The 18,879-nt window shown below is 40.3% G+C and overlaps 1 pseudogene; it reads right to left on the reverse strand.

Moving 5' to 3' along the window:
- Positions 1–16,828: 16,828 nt before the first annotated feature.
- Positions 16,829–17,762, reverse strand: LOC126071075 (olfactory receptor 7G1-like; annotated as a pseudogene).
- Positions 17,763–18,879: the final 1,117 nt, after the last annotated feature.

The raw sequence follows: 18,879 nt of genomic DNA on the forward strand, positions 1-18,879 counted from the left end.
GAAGGTGGCAGAGAGCCAATTGTCCTATGGGAGACTCCGTTCATTTTATGAACGTACCCTAGTCACAGCTTCATCTGGATAAATCTGTACTAAGATATCTGCCCTTAGCCCTCATTTTTAAATATTAGCTAAGCAGTTTTAAGTTACCTGGCTGATATCACTGAAGAATGATGCCTGAACTCTGCCCTGGATGGGAAAGGTGGAAGATGTGTCCTGAAGAAAGACAGAGGGACTGAATGAAGCAGGATGCTTCTGAGCAAGAAAGATCATCTGTGGGTGGAGTCTCAGGTGTGCTGCTTCCTGATGGGGGAGGACTGTTGAGTGAGTTAGTCACGGGAAGACTATTTCCAGTCTCTGTCCCTGGGCAGGTAGTATCCAAAGTTCTTCATTAGCCAAACTGTTTTATTGTTATTCTGATCCCAGGGCAATGCAAATCTGAAAAGACCAAGGCAATTAAAAACAAAAAACAAAAAAAACCTGTTCCTGTCCAGTAGATTCGGACTCATAGCAACTCTAAAGGACAGAGTAGAATTCCCCATAGTGTTCCCAAGGAGTGCCTCGTGGATTCAAATTGCCCATCTTTCAGTTATCAGCCGTAGCTCTAAACCACTGCACCACCAGGGTTTCCGACCAAGATAATAAAAAAAAAAAAAAAAGAGGAGAACTCAGGATGACTGATTCCCAGTAACTGGATTCCACTTCTCTCCACCTCTTTCTGCTCACCTTCCTGGTGCATACTTTGTATAAATTGACACGCCATCCTTCTCTAACTGAACTCTTATCTTCTTTATTTATATGCAACTAAAAGCATCTCTATTTTACCAATGATATAAGGAAGCTTGATGTTGATTTTATAAAAATACAGTTTATATATATGTGGATATAAATATTATATTAAGATATTATACAAATGTAAACATTAAGAGTTGTTTCTTTTTATGAGTCATTAATGTTTCATGAATGTTAATCTTCATCCTGTGTGTATTGCACAGAAGATTCTAAGCTATTCTCTGTAGTCAATTCTGACTATAATCACCGTTGAGAGACATAAAACCCACCCAGTGCCGCCGAGTCGACTCCAACTCATAGAGACCCTATAGACATATTACTCCCTTTTTAGGATTTACAATTTCATCACAGTTTTTCCAGTTTCATCATGATAGTTTCAATCTACATTGTTCTTCAATCTACATTAGTGGAAGGTGGGTTGATAATTTGACTTTTGATTTTAATAGAGTTGTAAGAAATCACAATGTCATCACTAGTGTGCAGGTTTATCCACATTCTCAGTAGGCTTAGATGGCAGATGGTGAAGATGGTGTTCCATGTGAATACTTCCTTAAAAACCCTTCATATTAAAGAAAAAAATTTTAACTCTGGTGAAAGTATAGTCAGCCAAAGTTACAGGATTTCAACAATTTCTACAGGTTCAATTCAGTGACATTGATTGCATTCTTCAAATAGTGCTACTATACCTGCTACCTCCAAAACTTTCCACTACCAATGTCTTAAACTCACTGCCCCCTATACTTCCCATCCAAACTTTTGAGTTGCCATGGTCAATTTGACCTCACATAGATAATTCTTTAAAAATGTACAATGCTCAAAGCAGAAGTACTTTACTAATTAAGATAAGCCATGTTTTGTTTTGTTTTAAATTACCATTCAAAGAAGACTTTAGTGTATAATATTGGTTTATGGTTTCAAGTTTAAAGATTATTTCAGGGCCATAGTTTCAGGGGTTCATTCAGCCTCGATGGCTGCAGAAAGTCTAAAGCCATTAAAAATTTGAAATTCTGTTCCAAATTCTCCCCCTCCCGCCACCCCATTTGATCAGAATTTTTCTATACAATTTTTGATCAAAACATTTGGTAATGGTAATCAGGCATCATCAAGTTATGGTCTCATGGTAAAGGAGGCAGTTGTTCATGAAGGCAACCAGGCACACATTTGATATCCTTCTCCTATTTCTGACTCTCCTTCTTCCTCAGGTGAATGAAGACTAATTGTTGAGTTTTGATGGCCACTTGCAAGTTGAAACACCCCAGTAACTAGGCAAGAAACTAGGAGGTAGAACAGAAATACTGAGAAAAGAAAATTGGCAACAGATACAAGTGTTTAAGATTTCAACCTATCTTCCTGGAGGACATAACTCAATCCATAGTAATAGGATTCAACAAAATAGAAGAACGTCACAGAAAATAATAAATACAGAATTCAGGATAGTGCTTGCTACTGGGAGGAAAGAGGAAAATGTGAATGGAAGACACTTGAAATGGATTCCATGGTGATGGCATTACTTCATTTCTTAACCCAGGGGTAGAGATATGAGTTTTCATTACATTGCCATTCTTTAAGAGCTACAAATACATTTCATACACTACTTTGAAAATGATATGTTAATAAGTAAAACTGAAAAGATTTTCAAATTCCAGATTCTTTTGTAGCCCATATTCTAATACATTCTTCCACGTTCTAATATTTACATCATGCTTCTCAGATTTCAGCACACATCAAAATCTCAAAAAGGAGTTATTAACAATGCTCATCACTGGAATGTATACCCAGAGATCAAAGTCAGTAGTTCTTGGGTGAGGTATGAACATACAGTATGAACATAAATGGAGCATCTTTGTACTAGGAGACACATGTTGTGCCAGGTGAGGTGTCCTCCGAGTGTGCCGGTGAACACAATCCCACCACCACCATCAATGACCTGAACAGTAGGCTCTCTGTACACTCCACTGATGGTACAAGACCTGATTTTTTGTCACACCCATACTACAGAGATGATTCTGACTGATGACTCTGCTTCTTTGTGCCTGTGGGAAAAGCCACCTTCCTGAGCCTGCCACTTTCCCTCTTCTGCTGTCCTGATATGCAGTCAACACGTCTTCCTCAAAATAAAATCCATCCCCACAGGAAAACTATTTTCCTCACAAACACACATTAAAAAGTTTCACATGAGATCTCTAAGAGCACAGGAAGCCCTCTAAAACTTCAGTGATTTAATTAATTTTATTCAACTTCTGTGTAGACTCACCAGGGTTGAGAAAGAAAAACTGCAAAATAAGGTGACTAAGAAGAAAAGTCTTTTGATTTCTTGACTGCTGCTTCCATGGCTGTTGATTGTGGAGCCAAGCAAAATGAAATCCTTGACAACTTCAGTCTTTTCTCCGTTTATCATGATGTTGCTCATTGGTCCAGTTGTGAGGATTTTTGTTTTCTTTATGTTGAGGTGTAATCCATACTGAAGGCTGTGGTCTTTGCTCTTCATTACTAAGTGTTTCAAGTCCTCTTCACTTTCAGCAAGCAAGGTTGTGTCATCTGCATAACGCAGGTTGTTAATGAGTCTTCCTCTGATCCTGATGCCCTGTTCTTTCTCATATAGTCCAGCTTCTCGTGTTATTTGTTCAGCATACAAATTAAATAGGTATGGTGAAAGAATACAACCCTGACGCACACCTTGCCTGACTTTAAACCAATCAGTATCCCCTTGTTCTGTCCGAACAACGGCCTCTTGATCTATGTAAAGGTTCCTCATGAGCACAATCAAGCGTTCTGGAATTCCCATTCTTCACAATGTTATCCATAATTTGTTACGGTCCACACAGCCTAATGCCTTTGCATAGTAAATAAAATAACAGGTAAACATCCTTCTGGTATTCTCTGCTTTCAGCCAGGATCCATCTGACATCAGCAGTGATATCCTTGGTTCCACATCCTCTTCTGAAATCAGCCTGAATTTCTGGCAGTTCCCTATTGATATACTGCTGCAGCCGTTTTTGAATGATCTTCAGCAAAATTTTGCTTGCATGTGATATTAATGATTGCGTTCTATAATTTCCACATTCGGCATTGCATTGGGCAAATCTGCTGCAAAGGACCTCTTCCAAGTGTTGAAGAGCAAAGATGTCACCCTGAAGACTAAGGTGCGCCGGACCCAAGCCATGGTATTTTCCATCGCATCATATGCATGTGAAAGCTGGACAATGAATAAGGAAGACTGAAGAATTAACGCCTTTGAATTGTGGTGTTGGCCAAGAATATTGAATGTACCACGGACTGCCAAAAGAATGAACAAATCTGTCTTGGAAGAAGTGCAGCCAAAATGCTCCTTAGAGGCAAGGATGGCGAGACTGCCTCTTACATACTTTGGTCATGTTGTCAGGAGGGATCAGTCCCTGGAGAAGGACATCATGATTGGCAGAGTACAGGGTCAGCGGAAAAGAGGAAGACCCTCAACAAGGTGGATTCACACAGTGACTGCAACAATGAGCTCAAGCATGACGACGATTGTAAGGATGGCACAGGACCAGACAGTGTTTGTTCTGTTGTGCATAGGGTCGCTATGAGTCGGAACCAACTCAATGGCACCTAACAACAAGGACAAATGTAACACCTCATATACACTCTGATCAATAAATCAATTAGACAAGATGAAAGCAAATAGGGGTCCAAAAAAGACTGTCATCTCTACCCAGACTACTGAATAATTATTCATTTGAGTATATTATTAAGACTAGTAAACCTGCTGAAAGATATTACAATAAAGGGAAACCAATAAAACTGCTGAATCAAGTGGTAGAAATGTTTGAGAGCAAGGAATAACAAGCCTTATAAATAATGGTAATGTATAGAACTCAATGATCCCAGTTGGATTTTATCGAGAGTTATGTGCCAGCCATTGTATTAGTGGTTTTAGTGGATGCAGGGGTTCACTAACCAACAGAAATACAATCTGCATGGTCAGCCTGAGGCTGTCATAGTACTTGATTTTTCCCATACGAGAAGTTTAATGAGGAAGGGATGTATGATCCTATTCAAAGTGGTGAGAGAGGAGGAGATGTCTTCTGTATCACTCCATGGAAAGGTCTATTAACAATAAAAAACCAAACCCATTGCCATCGAGTTGATTCCAACTCATAGCTACCCTATAGGGAAGAGTAGAACTGCCCCATGGAGTTTCCAAGGAGTGCCTCGTAGATTTGAACTGCTGACTTTTGGTTAGTAGCCGTAACTTTTAAACACTATGCCACCAGGGTTTTCCTATTAACAATAGATCTCTATTAACAAAAGATCCTCTATTAATAGTAGGCCCAAAGAAGGAGTCAGTTTTGTGTCTCTGAGCATCAAAAGTGATTAGGACACCTGGATCTGTTGCTGTCCTAGAATGCAGCCACCTTGTAGGAGACTGAATGAAACCCTACCGACCTGTTCTTGTGCATTTTCTACCTCTGAAGTCCTTGTAATGAAGCATTTGTAATGAAAACCTGTTAGAGCCAAGGTTTATATTTTCTTATTAGAATCAAATCTTTCTCACTGATAAGGTTCAGTTACCTCAAAATCTTCTGAAGCCACGGAAATCATCTAATTTTGTCCCTTTTGTAGATAATGAAACTGAATATGATGAATGCTGATGTTACTTTTTACACATACAATTTATCAGTGACATGTCTCAGTGATTACTGATTGGGGCATGAAAAGTAAGCTCTCATCTCTCACAGTGGGACTAATTCTAACTTTCCATTCACATGGCTTTGTCCATGGAATCAGGCTGAAGCTAGCCTCTGGCTATCCCCACAACTTTGCTTTCATCCTTTCCTGGCTCTCTTCACCTTCTCCCACTTTCCTTCTGCTGAAATGGATGCCCTCACAATCACATAACAGAATACCTGCCTCAGGTGCTGCTTCTATAAAACTTGACCAAATAAACTGGGGTTAGAGTGTTGCAAAAGGTTTTCACTGGCTAATTCTTTTCAGAAGTAGATTGTCTGGTCCTTCATCCTAGTCTGTCTTAGTCTGGAAGCTCAGCTGAAACCTGTCCATGATGGGTGACCCTGCTGGTATCTGAATACCGGTGACATAGCTTCCAGCATCACAGCAACACACAAGCCCCCACAGTATGACAAAATGACAAAAACTTGCTTTTGAACATCGAGTAGCTAAAGCAAAAGGAAAAAATGATGCAGTAAAAGAACTGAACAGAAGATTTCAAAGGGCTGCTCAAGAAGACAAAATAAGTATTATAATGATGTGTGCAAAGAGTTGGAAATAGAAAAACAAAACAGAAGACCAGGCTCAGCATTTCTCAAGATAAAAGAACTGAAGAAAAAATTCAAGTCTTGAGTTGCAATAGTGAAGGATTTTATGGGGAAAATATTAAATGATGCAGGAAGCATCAAAAGAAGATGGAAGGAATAAACAGTCATTATAACAAAAATAATTGGTTGACGCTCAACCATTTCAAGAGGTAGCATATGATCAGGAACCAATGGGACTGAAGGAAGAAGTCCAAGCTGCACTGAAGGCATTGGCAAAAGGCAAGGCTCCAGGAATTGAAGGGAATCAATTGAGATGTTTCAACAAATGGATGCAGCACTGGAGGTTCTCACTCAACTCGGCCAAGAAATTTGGAAAACAGCTACCTGGTCAGCCAACTGGAAAAGATCCATATTTATGCCTATTCCCAAGAAAGGTGATCCAACCGAATGTGGAAATTATCGAACAATATCATTAATATCACATGCAAGTAAAATTTTGCTGAAGATCGTTCAAAAGCAGATAATATCCACAGGGAACTGCCAGCAATTCAGGCCAGATTCAGGGGAGGACTTGGAAACAGGGATATCATTGTTGATGTCAGATGGATCCTGGCTGAAAGCAGAGAATACCAGAAAGATGTTTACCTGTATTTTATTGACTATGTAAAAGCATTCGACTGTGTGGATCATAATAAATTACGGATAACATTGCAAAGAATGGGACTTCCAGAACACTTAATTGTGCTCATGAGGAACCTGTACATATATCAAGAGGCAATCATTTGACCAGAACAAGGGGAGGCTGTGTGGTTTAAATTCAGAAAAGGTGTGCTTCGGGTTGTATCCCTTCACCATGCCTATTCAATCTGTATGCTGAGCATGTAATCAGAGAATCTGGACTATATGAAGAAGAACTGGGCATCAGGACTGGAGGAAGACTTATTAATAACCTGCGTTTTGCAGATGACACAACCTCGCTTGCTGAAAGCGAAGAGGACTTGAAGCACTTACTGATGAAGATCCAAGACCACAGACTTCAGTATGGATTACACCTCAACTTAAAACAAAAAAACAAAAAAAAACAAACCCAGTCCCGTCGAGTCGATTCTGACTCATAGCGATCCTGTAGGACAGAGCAGAACTGCCCATAGAGTTTCCATGGAGCACCTGGTGGATTGGAACTGCTGGCCCTATGGTCAGCTGCCGTAGAACTTAACCACTACACCACCGGGGTTTCCCCTCAACATAAAGGAAACAAAAATCCCTACAACTGGACCAATAATCGACATCATGATAAATGGAGAAAAGATTGAAGTTGTCAAGGATTTCATTTTACTTGGATCCACAATCAACAGCCATGGAAGCAGCAGTAAAGAAATCAAAAGATGCAGTGCTTTAGGCAAATCTGCTGCAAAAGACCTCTTAAAAGTGATGAAATGCAAAGATAACACCTTGAAGACTAAGGTGTGCCTGATCCAAGCCATGGTATTTTCAATAGTATTATATGCTTGCAAAAGCTGGACAATAACTAAGAAAGACAGAAGAAGAATTGGCGCCTTTGAATTGTGGTATTGGTGAAGAATATTGAATATATCATGGACAGCCAAAAGAACAAACAAACCTATCTTGGAAAAAGTACAACTAAGTTGCTCCTTGGAAGCAAGGATGGTGAGACTATGTCCTACATACTTTGAACATGTTGTCAGGAGTGATCAGTCCCTGGAGAAGGACATCATGCTTGGTAAATACAGTGTCAATGAAAAAGGGGAAGACCCACAACGAGATGGATTGACACAGTGGCTGTAACAATGGGCTCAAGCATAACAACAATTATGGGCATGGCACAGGACCGGACGGTGTTTTGTTCTGTTGTATATAAGGTCACTATGAGTTGGAACCAACTTGATGGCATCTAACAACAACAACTGAGGGATGAAATTATCTGTCAAAAATACAGAGCTACACAAAGAACAGAGTCAGGGTCCAATCCCAAGGTGAATTGCGCTTGTCATTTTAGAAGAACGTGTGATGGGAGAGTCAGGAATTCTGGCTCATGAGTATTCTTCCCCTTTGATGCAATCTAGAAATCCAAGCCCAAAGCAGATAATTAAATCACTGAAAAATAGATATACACCTGATAATGTTCTTCAAGCTCCCCTTCATGTCCCTGTTTCTCAGGTTGTAGATAAAGGAGTTCATCATGAGAGTCACCATAGTGTACATCATTGAAGCTACTGCAGTCTTCCTGGGAGAGTGTGTAAATGCAGCACTAATATACATACCTAAGCCTGTCCCATAGAACTAGGAAACAACTGAGAGATGAGACCCACAGGTAGAAAAAGCCTTATGCATTCCACCCGCTGAAGACTTTCTCAAAATAGAGGAGGCAATTTGAGTATAAAAGAAAATGATTCCAGAGAGAGGACCACCACCCAGTATGGTAGCTGCCAAATGTTAGATGTTCTTGACGAAGGTATCAGAACTGGCAATCTTGATGACCTGAACAGCTTCTCAGAAGTAGGAGATTGCCCAGTCTGTGCAGAAAGACAGGTGCAACACTATCAGGCTGTGGATCGAGGCATCCACAGTCGTAATGAAAAAGGAGAGTAGAATCAACAGACCACAGTGGCAATGGTTCATGATGACTGTTTATGTCTTGGTTGACAAATGGCCACATAGAGGTCATAGGCCATTACTCCAAGGAGAAAACATTGCAAACTAGTGAAAACCAGGACAAAGCAGACCTGGGTGAGGCAGCCTGCATATGTGATGCTCTGATTTTGTGCTTGAAGGCGCACCAGCATCTTTGGGATAATGGTGATGCTGTAACAGATGTCAGTGAAGGACAAATTGGCAAGAAAGAAATACATGGGGGTGTGGTGGTGGAGTCAGAGCTGACAACCAGGATGATGAGCGGATTTCCCAGGGCAGTGACCAGATATATGGACAGAAACAGGCTATGGAGGAGGGGCTGCAGTTCCAGATCCTCCCTCAGTGTCAGGAGAAGAGTTCTGAAACATTTGTTTGGTTTCTACGTTCCATATTAATGAATCTGATGGAAAAGATGAGATGAAGACAGTGAAATGTGTGGTCCCCATACCAGCCGTAGCTGCATCACCAGAGGCAAACATCATCTAGGTCAGGAACACGAGGAATGGAGGGGAATACAGTTTGTGCCATCTGTGTGCATCTTATTTGATTATTTAATAAAAAAATACATGAATCTGATCAATAGCTGAGCATCAATATTTGTTTATTCTGGAAAGTAGTTAAAGGTGCTTTTTTTTTTTTTTTTTTTTACACCATCTGTGTTGGTATGATCATTTTAAATATTTTGTAATTTTATAGGAAGAAAATCCTGGTGATCCACTTCTGAAAATCAGCCAAAGAAAAGCCTATGAATTAAAACAATTTGATTCACAACCGATTATGGGGATGGCATAGGACCTGGCAGCTTTTTGTTCTGTTGAGCATGGGTTGCCATGAGTTGTGGGCAAACTCACTGGCCGCTAGCAGCCACAACAACAGTCTGGCTCTGGTGGACTTCCCTGTAGGCCCAGAATTCCAGCCCAAAAGGCATATTCTATCCAAGTGTGAATGGACACACTTACTCCAAGGAAAGATCTACCTTTACAAAGAAAAATATGTTTACAGCCTCCCAGACATGAAGCATCAACAAAATTATTGTTATTACTACTTTTTAAAAAGGTAATATTATAGAGAAAAATAGAAGGAGGAATTCAAAGAGTCTGTTGACACTCCACATCTTTTTCCAGAGATTAGAGCCAGGTGACACAGATAATACAAATGTGTGTTAAGAACCAGGAGTGGGACGATAAGGCGAAGCTGATAGCCCTCCTATTTCACCACCACAAGAATGCGAGTAAATATCAGAGAATTTTATGGTAGTCATCGTGTTTGAGAAGGGGCAATTTCTGCTCAGGAGGAAAATGATCTTTACCATTATAGAGACAGAGTAAGAAAGAAGAATTGGAGTTCCTTGGGATTGGTGCAAAGATCCAAGGAATCATGTCAGGAAGATGGAAGATAGTTAGGCAGGAGTCCATGGGAGACTTGAGTTCAATCATTTTATGCATGTACTCTCTTCACAGCTTGCCCTGGATGAACTTGTGAGGAAACTCCTGCCCTTATTTCCAAACAACAACTAGCGATTTTAATTACCTGGCTGGCATCACTGTAGAATGATGTTGACGCATTCCCTGAATGGTGAAGGTGGAAGATGTGTCCTAAGGAAAGGCAGAGAGACTCAGTGGGACACCTGGCTCCTGGGCTTGAGGATCACTTGTGGGTAGAGTCTCTGGTGTGCTGCTTCCCGGCTGGGGGGTGAGGGGATATTGAGTCACGGGCAGTCACATGCAGACTATTTTCAGTCTCTACATCCCTGGGGGCTCAAATTCCAAAGCTTCTCATTAACCAAAAACTTTTATTGTCATCCTGATCCCAGGGCAGCACAAATCCTGAAAGACCAAGTCTTTAGAATGTGAAATTCAGGATGGTCAACTCCCTGCCCCCGTGAGACCAGCTGCATGTGATTCGTCTCTCTTTGTTTCTGCTCACCTCTATGTCACACACCATGAATATGTGGACACACATTCTTCTCCAACTGGACTCCAGTCTCCTTCATTTTTTTTTTTTTTTAACACAACTGGTAGCAACTCTATCTTACCAGTGAATTTAGGAAACCTGACTCCTATTTTAGGTGTGAAGGGATAGTTTATGTATATGGGTATATTTATCAACACCCATTTTTTTTTCTTTTTTTTTTTATGGAGGCAGCAGGCAAGAAGTTAAATGAAAATTGCATTGAGCAAATCTGCTGCAAAAGGCCTCTTCGAAGTGTTAAAAAGCAAAGATGGCACTTTGAGGACTAAGGTGTGCCTGACCCAGGCCAAGGTATTTTCAATACCCTCATATGTATGTGAAAGCTGGACAATGAATAAGGAGAATTGATGACTTTGAATTATGGTGTTTAAGAAGAATATTGAATATAACATGGACTGCCAGAAGAATAAACAAATCTGTCTTGGAAGAAGTACAGCCAGAATGATCTTTAGAAGCTAAGATGGTGAGACTTCATCTCATGTACTTTGGACATGTTATTAGGAAGGACCAGTCCCTGGAGAAGGACATAATGCTTGGCAGAGAGTCAGCAAAATAGAGGAAGACCCTCAACAAGATGGACTGACACAGTGGCTGCAAAGATGGGCTCAACCATAGAGATGATTGTGAGGATGGCACATGACTGGGCAGTGTTTCGTTTTGTTGTAGATAGTTACTATGAGTGGAGACTGATTGGATGGCACCATCCAATCGTATATGTAAAAATATACCTAAGATTTTGTAAAATGCAAATGCTCTGTGTTCGTTCTTTCTGAGAGTCATCGAAGGAACCTGAAACTTACTGTATGAATATCATGAAGATCAAATAAATCTTATGACTTCATACACAAATTTAATCTTGTGAAAATTTTGTTTTTAACTACCTAAATCAGATCATTGATTGTTTTTGTTGTTAGGTGAGGCTGAAATGATTACAACTCACAGCAACGCTATGCAAAACAGAACGAGACAATGCCTCGTCCCGTGTCATCCTCAGAATTTTTACTATGTTTGAGCCCATTGTTGCAGCCACTGTGTCAATCCATCTCATTGAGGGTCTTCCTGTTCTCCTCTGACCCTATACTTTACCAACCATGATGTCATTCTTCAGGGACTCATCCCTCCTCATAACATGTCCAAAGTATGTGAGACAAAGTCTCTCCTTCCTTGCTTCTAAAGTGCATTCTGGCTGTACCTCTTCCAAGACAGATTTGTTCATTTTCTGGCAATCCACGGTATACTCAATACTCTTTGCCAACGCCATAGTTCAAAGGCATCAACTATTTTTTGGTCTTCCTTATTAATTGTCCAGCTTTTGCATGCATATGAGCCAATTAAAAATACCATGGCTTAGGTCAGGTGCAACTTAGTCCTCAAAGTGACAACTTTGGTTTTTAACACTTTAATGAGATCATTTCAACAGATTTGTCCAATGCAATAGGTCATTTGATTTCTTGACTACTGTTTCCATGAGCCATAGTCTAGGGGCTTCCTCCAGCACCTGTCAGACCAGTAAGTCTGGTCTTTTTTGGGATTTTGAATTATGTTGTACCATTTTTCTCCCACTCTGTCTGGGGCCTTCTATTATGATCCTTGTCAGAACAGTCCATCGTTGTTGCCAGGTACCATCTAGTTCTTCTGGGCTCAGGATGGTGGAGGCTGTGGTTCTTGTGGTCCATTAGTCCTTTGGACTAATATATTCCTTGTGTATTTGGTTTTCTTAATTCTCCTTTGTTCTGAATGGGATGGGACCAAGAAATACATCTTAGATTGATGCTTGCAAGCTTTTAAGACCCCAGATGCTACTTACCAAAGTAGAATGTAGAACATTTTCTTTATGAACTATGTTATGCCAATTGGCCTAGATGTTCCCCAAGACCCTGGTCTCCAGCCCTCAGCCCCAGTAACTTGGTCCCTGAAGTGTTTGGATATTTCTGGGAAGCTTCTAAGACTTTGCCTTGTTCAAGTTGTGCTGATTTCCCATATATTGTGTGTTGTCTTCCCCCTCACCAAAGTTAATGCTTGTCTATTACTGGGTACTATCTAGTTAGTGATTTCCCCTCCCCATTCAAGCCTTCCCTTTTAACCATCAAAGATTGTTTTTTTCTGTGTAAACTTTTTCTTGTGTTTTTATAATAGTGGTCTTATACAATATTTGTCCTTTTGTGATGACTTATTTCACTCAGCATAACACACTCCAGATTTATCCATGTTGGGAGATGTTTTCAAGATTCATCATTGTTCTTCATTGTTGCATAGTATTCCGTTGTGTATATGTACTATAATTTGTTTATGCATTCATCTGTTGATGGGCATTTAGGTTGTTCCCATCTCTTTGCTATTGTGAAAAATGTTACGACGAACATGGGTGTGCATATATCTATTCATGGGACAGTTCTTATTTCTCTAGGATATATTCCTAGGAGTGGGATTGCTGGATCATATGTATTTCTATTTCTAGCTTTTTAAGGAGTTGCCATATAATTTTCTGTAGTGGTTGTACCATTTTACATTCCCATCAACAGTGCATGCGAGTTCCAATCTTTCCAAAACTTCTCCAACATTTGTTATTTAATTTTTTTTTTAATTTTTTGATTAGTTCCATTAATGTCAGTGTGAGATGCTTTCTCATTTTAGTGTTGATTTGTATTTCTCTAATGGCTAATAACTGCTAACATTTCCTCATGTGTCTATTAGTTGCTTGAATGTCTTCTTTGGTGAAGTGGCTGTTCTTGTTCTTTGCCCACTTTTAACTGAATTGTTTGTCTTTTCGTTGTTGAGGTGTTGAAGTATTCTATAGATATTAGAGATTAGATTCTTGTTGAGTATGTTATAGCCCAAAAGTTTTCCCAGCCTGTAGGTTCTCTTTTTATTCCTTTGGTGATGTCTTTTGATAAGCATGAGTGTTCAATTTTTAGGAGCTCCCAGTTTATCTTCTGGTATCTGTGCATTATTTACGGTTTGTATTGTATTTATGCCATGCATTAGAGCCCCTAGCATTGCACCTATTTTTTCTTCCATGATCTTTATAGTATTACGTTTTATATTTAGTTCTGTGATATATTTTGTGTTAGTTTTTGTGTATGGCGTGAGGTATGGGTCCTCTTTCTTTCTTTCTTTCTTTTTTACAGATGGACATCCAGTTTTTGACAAACCATTTTATTTCCTCTGGAATCTATTTCTTGGTTCATGGAGTTGGGTTGATCCACACCATTTGCCCTAAGGTATTCTTTTGAAACTTGAGCCTTTAATGAACTGATTTTCCTGGAGTAATCTTCAAGTCAAACAGTATCCTGGTAAGCAGTTTAGTGGAGACTGTTTTGCCTCAGGTATTAGGTTCTTTTAAAGAATTACCAACATACAGTCAGTTTTAAGAAGCAGGAACCCACAGTCTAACTGGAAAATGTATGGCATTTTCTTAGTGATTCTGCTGCTACAACTGACTGACCCTGGAACCCTGCATGTATTCTCATACTATCTCCTGAGAAATTAACATGACAGTAACCTGCCTAACCTGTTTTCACTACCCCCTCTTTGACCTACCTTCCCTACATTTTTCAGTTGACTGCTGCCTGGTTTGAATCATATCTACTCACAACAAAAATTCTGTTACATTAATTTCTGGTGTTTCTCTGTGCATTTAGGTTTTTTGACAATTCCTGGCATCAGAAGTTGGATCAATAGCAAATGACTAACTTCCCCCAGAGCTCTCATTGGACAGAGATGTAATGTCCATAAAAGCCCTTTCAGCATACTGCCTCTGTGGAGCATCTGAAGGTCATCTTGATAAGCCCTCTCAGGCTCTCCAGCTCTACTCCTTTTGCATTTTAAGCTTGAATTCAATATTTATAATGAGTTTGGTGAATTTGGTGTTTTGCAGTGCTTAGGGCTGTCTCAAAATGGGATATGCCAAATCCAAGAAACAGTGGATTTTCCTAGTGAAACTGGCTCACTACATGGCCAAGAACTATGGATCTAGGTTTTGTTTGTATTTGGATTTTTGTTTGAGCTCCCTATCATCATCAGTTTATCAAATCAGAGACCATAGGCTAAAACTATAAACCTCTTAGGAGGAAACAGAGAGGCAAATCTTTATGATCTTGAATTGGAAAACAGTTTCTTAAATGTGACACCAAAAGCACAGGCAAGAACATTCACCCTCTTATAATATCAGTCAAGTTCAGAGCTTCCAGGGATTGGGATATCTTTGGGGGGAGGCATTATTCAACCCAGTACAGAGGGGCTGTCTTCTGATGATTCCATGGAAATGCCTAGTAACAATAAACCCAGAGAAGGATGGCAAGTTTTCTCTCTCTGGGCATCATGTGCGGATATGAGACCTGAATCTGTTGCAACAATCAGGTGACCATAAAGGGAACCAGTCCTAGGATGAGGTCACCACACAGAGGACTAAATGAAGCCTACTGTCTTGTTCCTGTACATTCCCTACCTCTGAAGGCCTTTCTTTGTAATGACATATAACTTTATTGCTTGAGGATATTAGAGTCAGTTCTTTTTCTTCTTAGAACCAAAGGCTTCTGCACTGATGAAATTCAAATACCTCATAATCATCTCAAATTACAGAGATCATTTTGTAGGTGATGAAACTGAGTCTGGTGGATGCCGATGTTGCCATTATCAGAGAGTTTTATCAGTGAAAGACCTCAGTAAGTACTAAATTGGGGCCTGAAAGGTCAGCATCCTTGTCTCACAGTGAGGTAAGTATGGGGTGCAATTCACAAACCTGTCCATTAGATCAGCCTGAAGTTACTCTCTAGCTGTGACTATAACTTTAGATCCCTCCCTGCCTTGTCCATTGTCTCCCACTTGATTTTGTCTGAGAAGGCTACTGTTACCTGATTAGGATCCGTTCCCTGGAGCAGTCCAGCCAATGAAACATACTCCAAGTCAGAAAGAGTGAGAAAGTTTATTAAGGAGTTTTTTTTATACATCACCTGGGACCTGGCAGCAACACAGGCTGTCTCTATGGAGTCTGGAAGGGCAATTTTGACATTAGAGCTTATACAGAATCTTACAATGGTTACAAGTGTCTTTGTAGTCCCCTGGCAGACATTTCTTTATTAGGCTAAAGATATATATATCTGATATCTGGGCTCCAGCTTTCCTGTGGGGGTTGTATGCCACAGGCAGTCCTGACAGAACAAAAGGTTATTTGCATCAGTTTAAAACAAAGACCAAAGTCATTAACATTTGGTCAAAACAAAATCATTAACAGAGGTACGTGAAGGAGACAGGCAGAGGAAGAATAACTTAAAGATTTATCATGGCCTTAGTTGTGTTAAGCTCTCAGTTGCCCATTTTGAAAAAGGAGAAAACATGCTCGGGGTATTGGGGTCACACTGCTAACAACATCACTATAATAAAAAGCCCTTCCTCAGGCTCTGCTTCTGTGGAACCTGCCCAAAGAAACTGAGTTTAAAGAGTTGAAATAATTCGTGAAACAGCACAGATTTAAACAAAAAAGCAAAGTCAGGTTTCAACCCCAAGTTGAAATGCACTTAGTGTAGTGAGTTTAATGAACTTCAAGGATGATCAAGAAAAAAGATTATGACCATGAGATAGCAGTTGAAAGGCAAGCTGTTTTATTGGTGTGATGCATTGACAGCTGCTTGTAGGGTGTAATCTTCCATAGTAGGAAGTCTTCCAGAGGTAAGAGGTGCAGGGAGAAAACAGAAGGGGAAGAAGGGATGAGAACTCCCAGGGAAGTGCAGAAGGAAGGAGGGAGATTATGTGTCCCTGTGAGAAGCCCTACTGCAGCAAGTTGGGGAGTCTCTGGGTCAAAGGTACTCCAAAGGCAGAGCACATTAGGATTATTATAGTGACAGGTCTTCGCCCATCTGTGGATAGCAAAAGCTGGGTGTATTTTTGTGGGATAAGTAAGGGAGGAAGGCTCTAAGTTGGTAAAATTCTGATTACGTGGGCTATTTTTAAAACAAGTATGTACAAATTTGAGTTTGACACTGGCACACTTTTTTGAGCTTGCTATGAAGAAGTACACAAATGGGGGCTAATATACAGAGGTTGTTTTTGACTCATTTTTATAACGCTTAGCCATTATGTCATCTAGTTAGGAATTCTGACTCTCCAGTATTTCTTTTACTTTTCCTCATTCTAGAAACTCAAGCCCAAAGCAGATGACACAATCACTGAAAATAAAGTATCCTACCAATGATTTTTCTCACGGCTCCCTTCATGTCCCTGTTCCTCAGGCTATAGATAAAAGGATTCATCATTTGAGGGACCACAATGTACATCACGGAGGCTACTGTTGTCTTCCTGGAAGAGTGTGTAAATGCTGAACTAATGTACACTCCATCCTGTCCCATAGAACAAGAAAACAACTGTGAGGTGAGAACCACAGGTGGAAAAAGCTTTATACTTTCCAACAGCTGATGGCATTCTCAGGATGGAGGAAACAATTTGAGTGTAAGAAAAAATAATCCCAGAGAAAGGAATACCACCAAATATGCTAGACATAAAATATAGTATGATGTTATTGATGAGGGTATTGGAACAGGCGAGCTTGAGGACCTGAACAACTTCACAGAAGAAGTGGGGGATTTCCAGGTCTGTGCAGGGCAGTCTCAGCAACATCAGACTATGGACCAGGGCATTCATGATGCTAATGAACAAAGAGAGTATGACCAGCAGACCAAGGAAGTGGGGGTTCATGATGACTGTGTACCTCAATGGATGACAAATAGCCACATAGCGGTCATAGGCCATTATTCCAAGGAGAAAAATTTCAAAACCTCCAAAAATTATGGCAGCACATACCTGGGTGAGGCAGCCAGTGTAAGTGATAGAGTTTCTCTGTGTATTGATGTTCACTAACATCTTCGGGTCTGTGGTTGTACTTAAACAGATGTCCGTGAAGGACAGATTGGAGAGAAAGAAGTACATGGGGGTATGGAGGTGGGAATCATAGCTGATAGCCAGGATGATGAGCAGGTTTCCCAGGATGGTGACCAGGTACACGAACAGAAAGATGTTGTAGAGAAGGGGCTGCAGTTCTGGATCCTCTGCCAGTCCCAGGAGAAAGAACTCTGAAACTCCTGTTTGGTTTCTGGGTTCCATATTGTTGATTAAACTGATGGAAAAGATAAGTGACAAGACAATCAAATATGTGGTCCCTGGACCAGCAGAAGCTTCATCACCAGAGGCAAAAGCCATCTGGGAAGGGAAGGAGAAGAATGGAGAAGACTAGAAAGTTTGTGTCCCCTGTACGCATATTATTTGGCTATTTATTAAAAAAAAAAACAAAAAAAACCCTGAATCTAATACAGCTGAGTGTAAACATTTATTTGTTCTTGAAAGGGGTGAAAAGTTAGTCATGGTTTTATATACATATTTTCATACTACCTGTGCTCCTGTGGTCATTGTAAATATTTGGCAACTTTATAAAGAGAAAATAAATGAACTAGGGAGATGGTGTGATGTGTGTGTCTCAGAATCCATGTCTTTCCAAGATAGGAGCTGGATAACAGAGATGATAAAAATATGTGTTAAAAACAAGGAATGAGGAGACAAATTCCACAAACCACCTCCTTCTCTACCACAAGAATTCAAGTAAATATTAAAATTCTGTAGTGTTCATCTGGAAACCTTGGTGCCGTAGTGGTTAAAAGCTACAGCTGCTAACCAAAAGGTCAGCAGTTCAAATTCACCAGCTGCTCCTTGGAAACCCTATGGGGCAGTTCTATTCTGAAAACCTTCACAGGGTTGCTATGAGTGGGAATCAACCTGACAGCAACAGGTTTGTATTTTTTCATTATAATGGTCATCATGTTTCAAAAGGGACAGATTTATGTTCAGGAGGAAAATGGTCCCTCCATTGTAGAGAGAGAAGAGGAGACTGGTAGAATGAGAGGTCCTTGAGACTGGTGCAAAGATACATGGAAACATGTCAGGAAGATGGAATAGATGCAGGGGTCCACGGAAGCCTTATTTCCAATCCTTTTATGCATGTACTCTCATCATTCTCCCTGATGAGAGAAAGACCCTCAGTGGGAAGTACTGACACAGTGACTGCAACAATGGGCTCAAGCATAGCAATGATTATAAGGATGGCACAGGACTGGGCGACGTTTCTTTCTGTTGTGCTTGGGTTCACTATGGCACCTAACAACAACAACTCTCCTCCCAGCTTCCTCTGGATGAACCTGTGAGGAAACACTTGCCCTCTTTCTAAATG

The sequence above is a fragment of the Elephas maximus genome, chromosome 3, assembly GCF_024166365.1.
Source record: "Elephas maximus indicus isolate mEleMax1 chromosome 3, mEleMax1 primary haplotype, whole genome shotgun sequence".
NCBI classification, from domain to species: Eukaryota; Metazoa; Chordata; class Mammalia; order Proboscidea; family Elephantidae; genus Elephas; species Elephas maximus.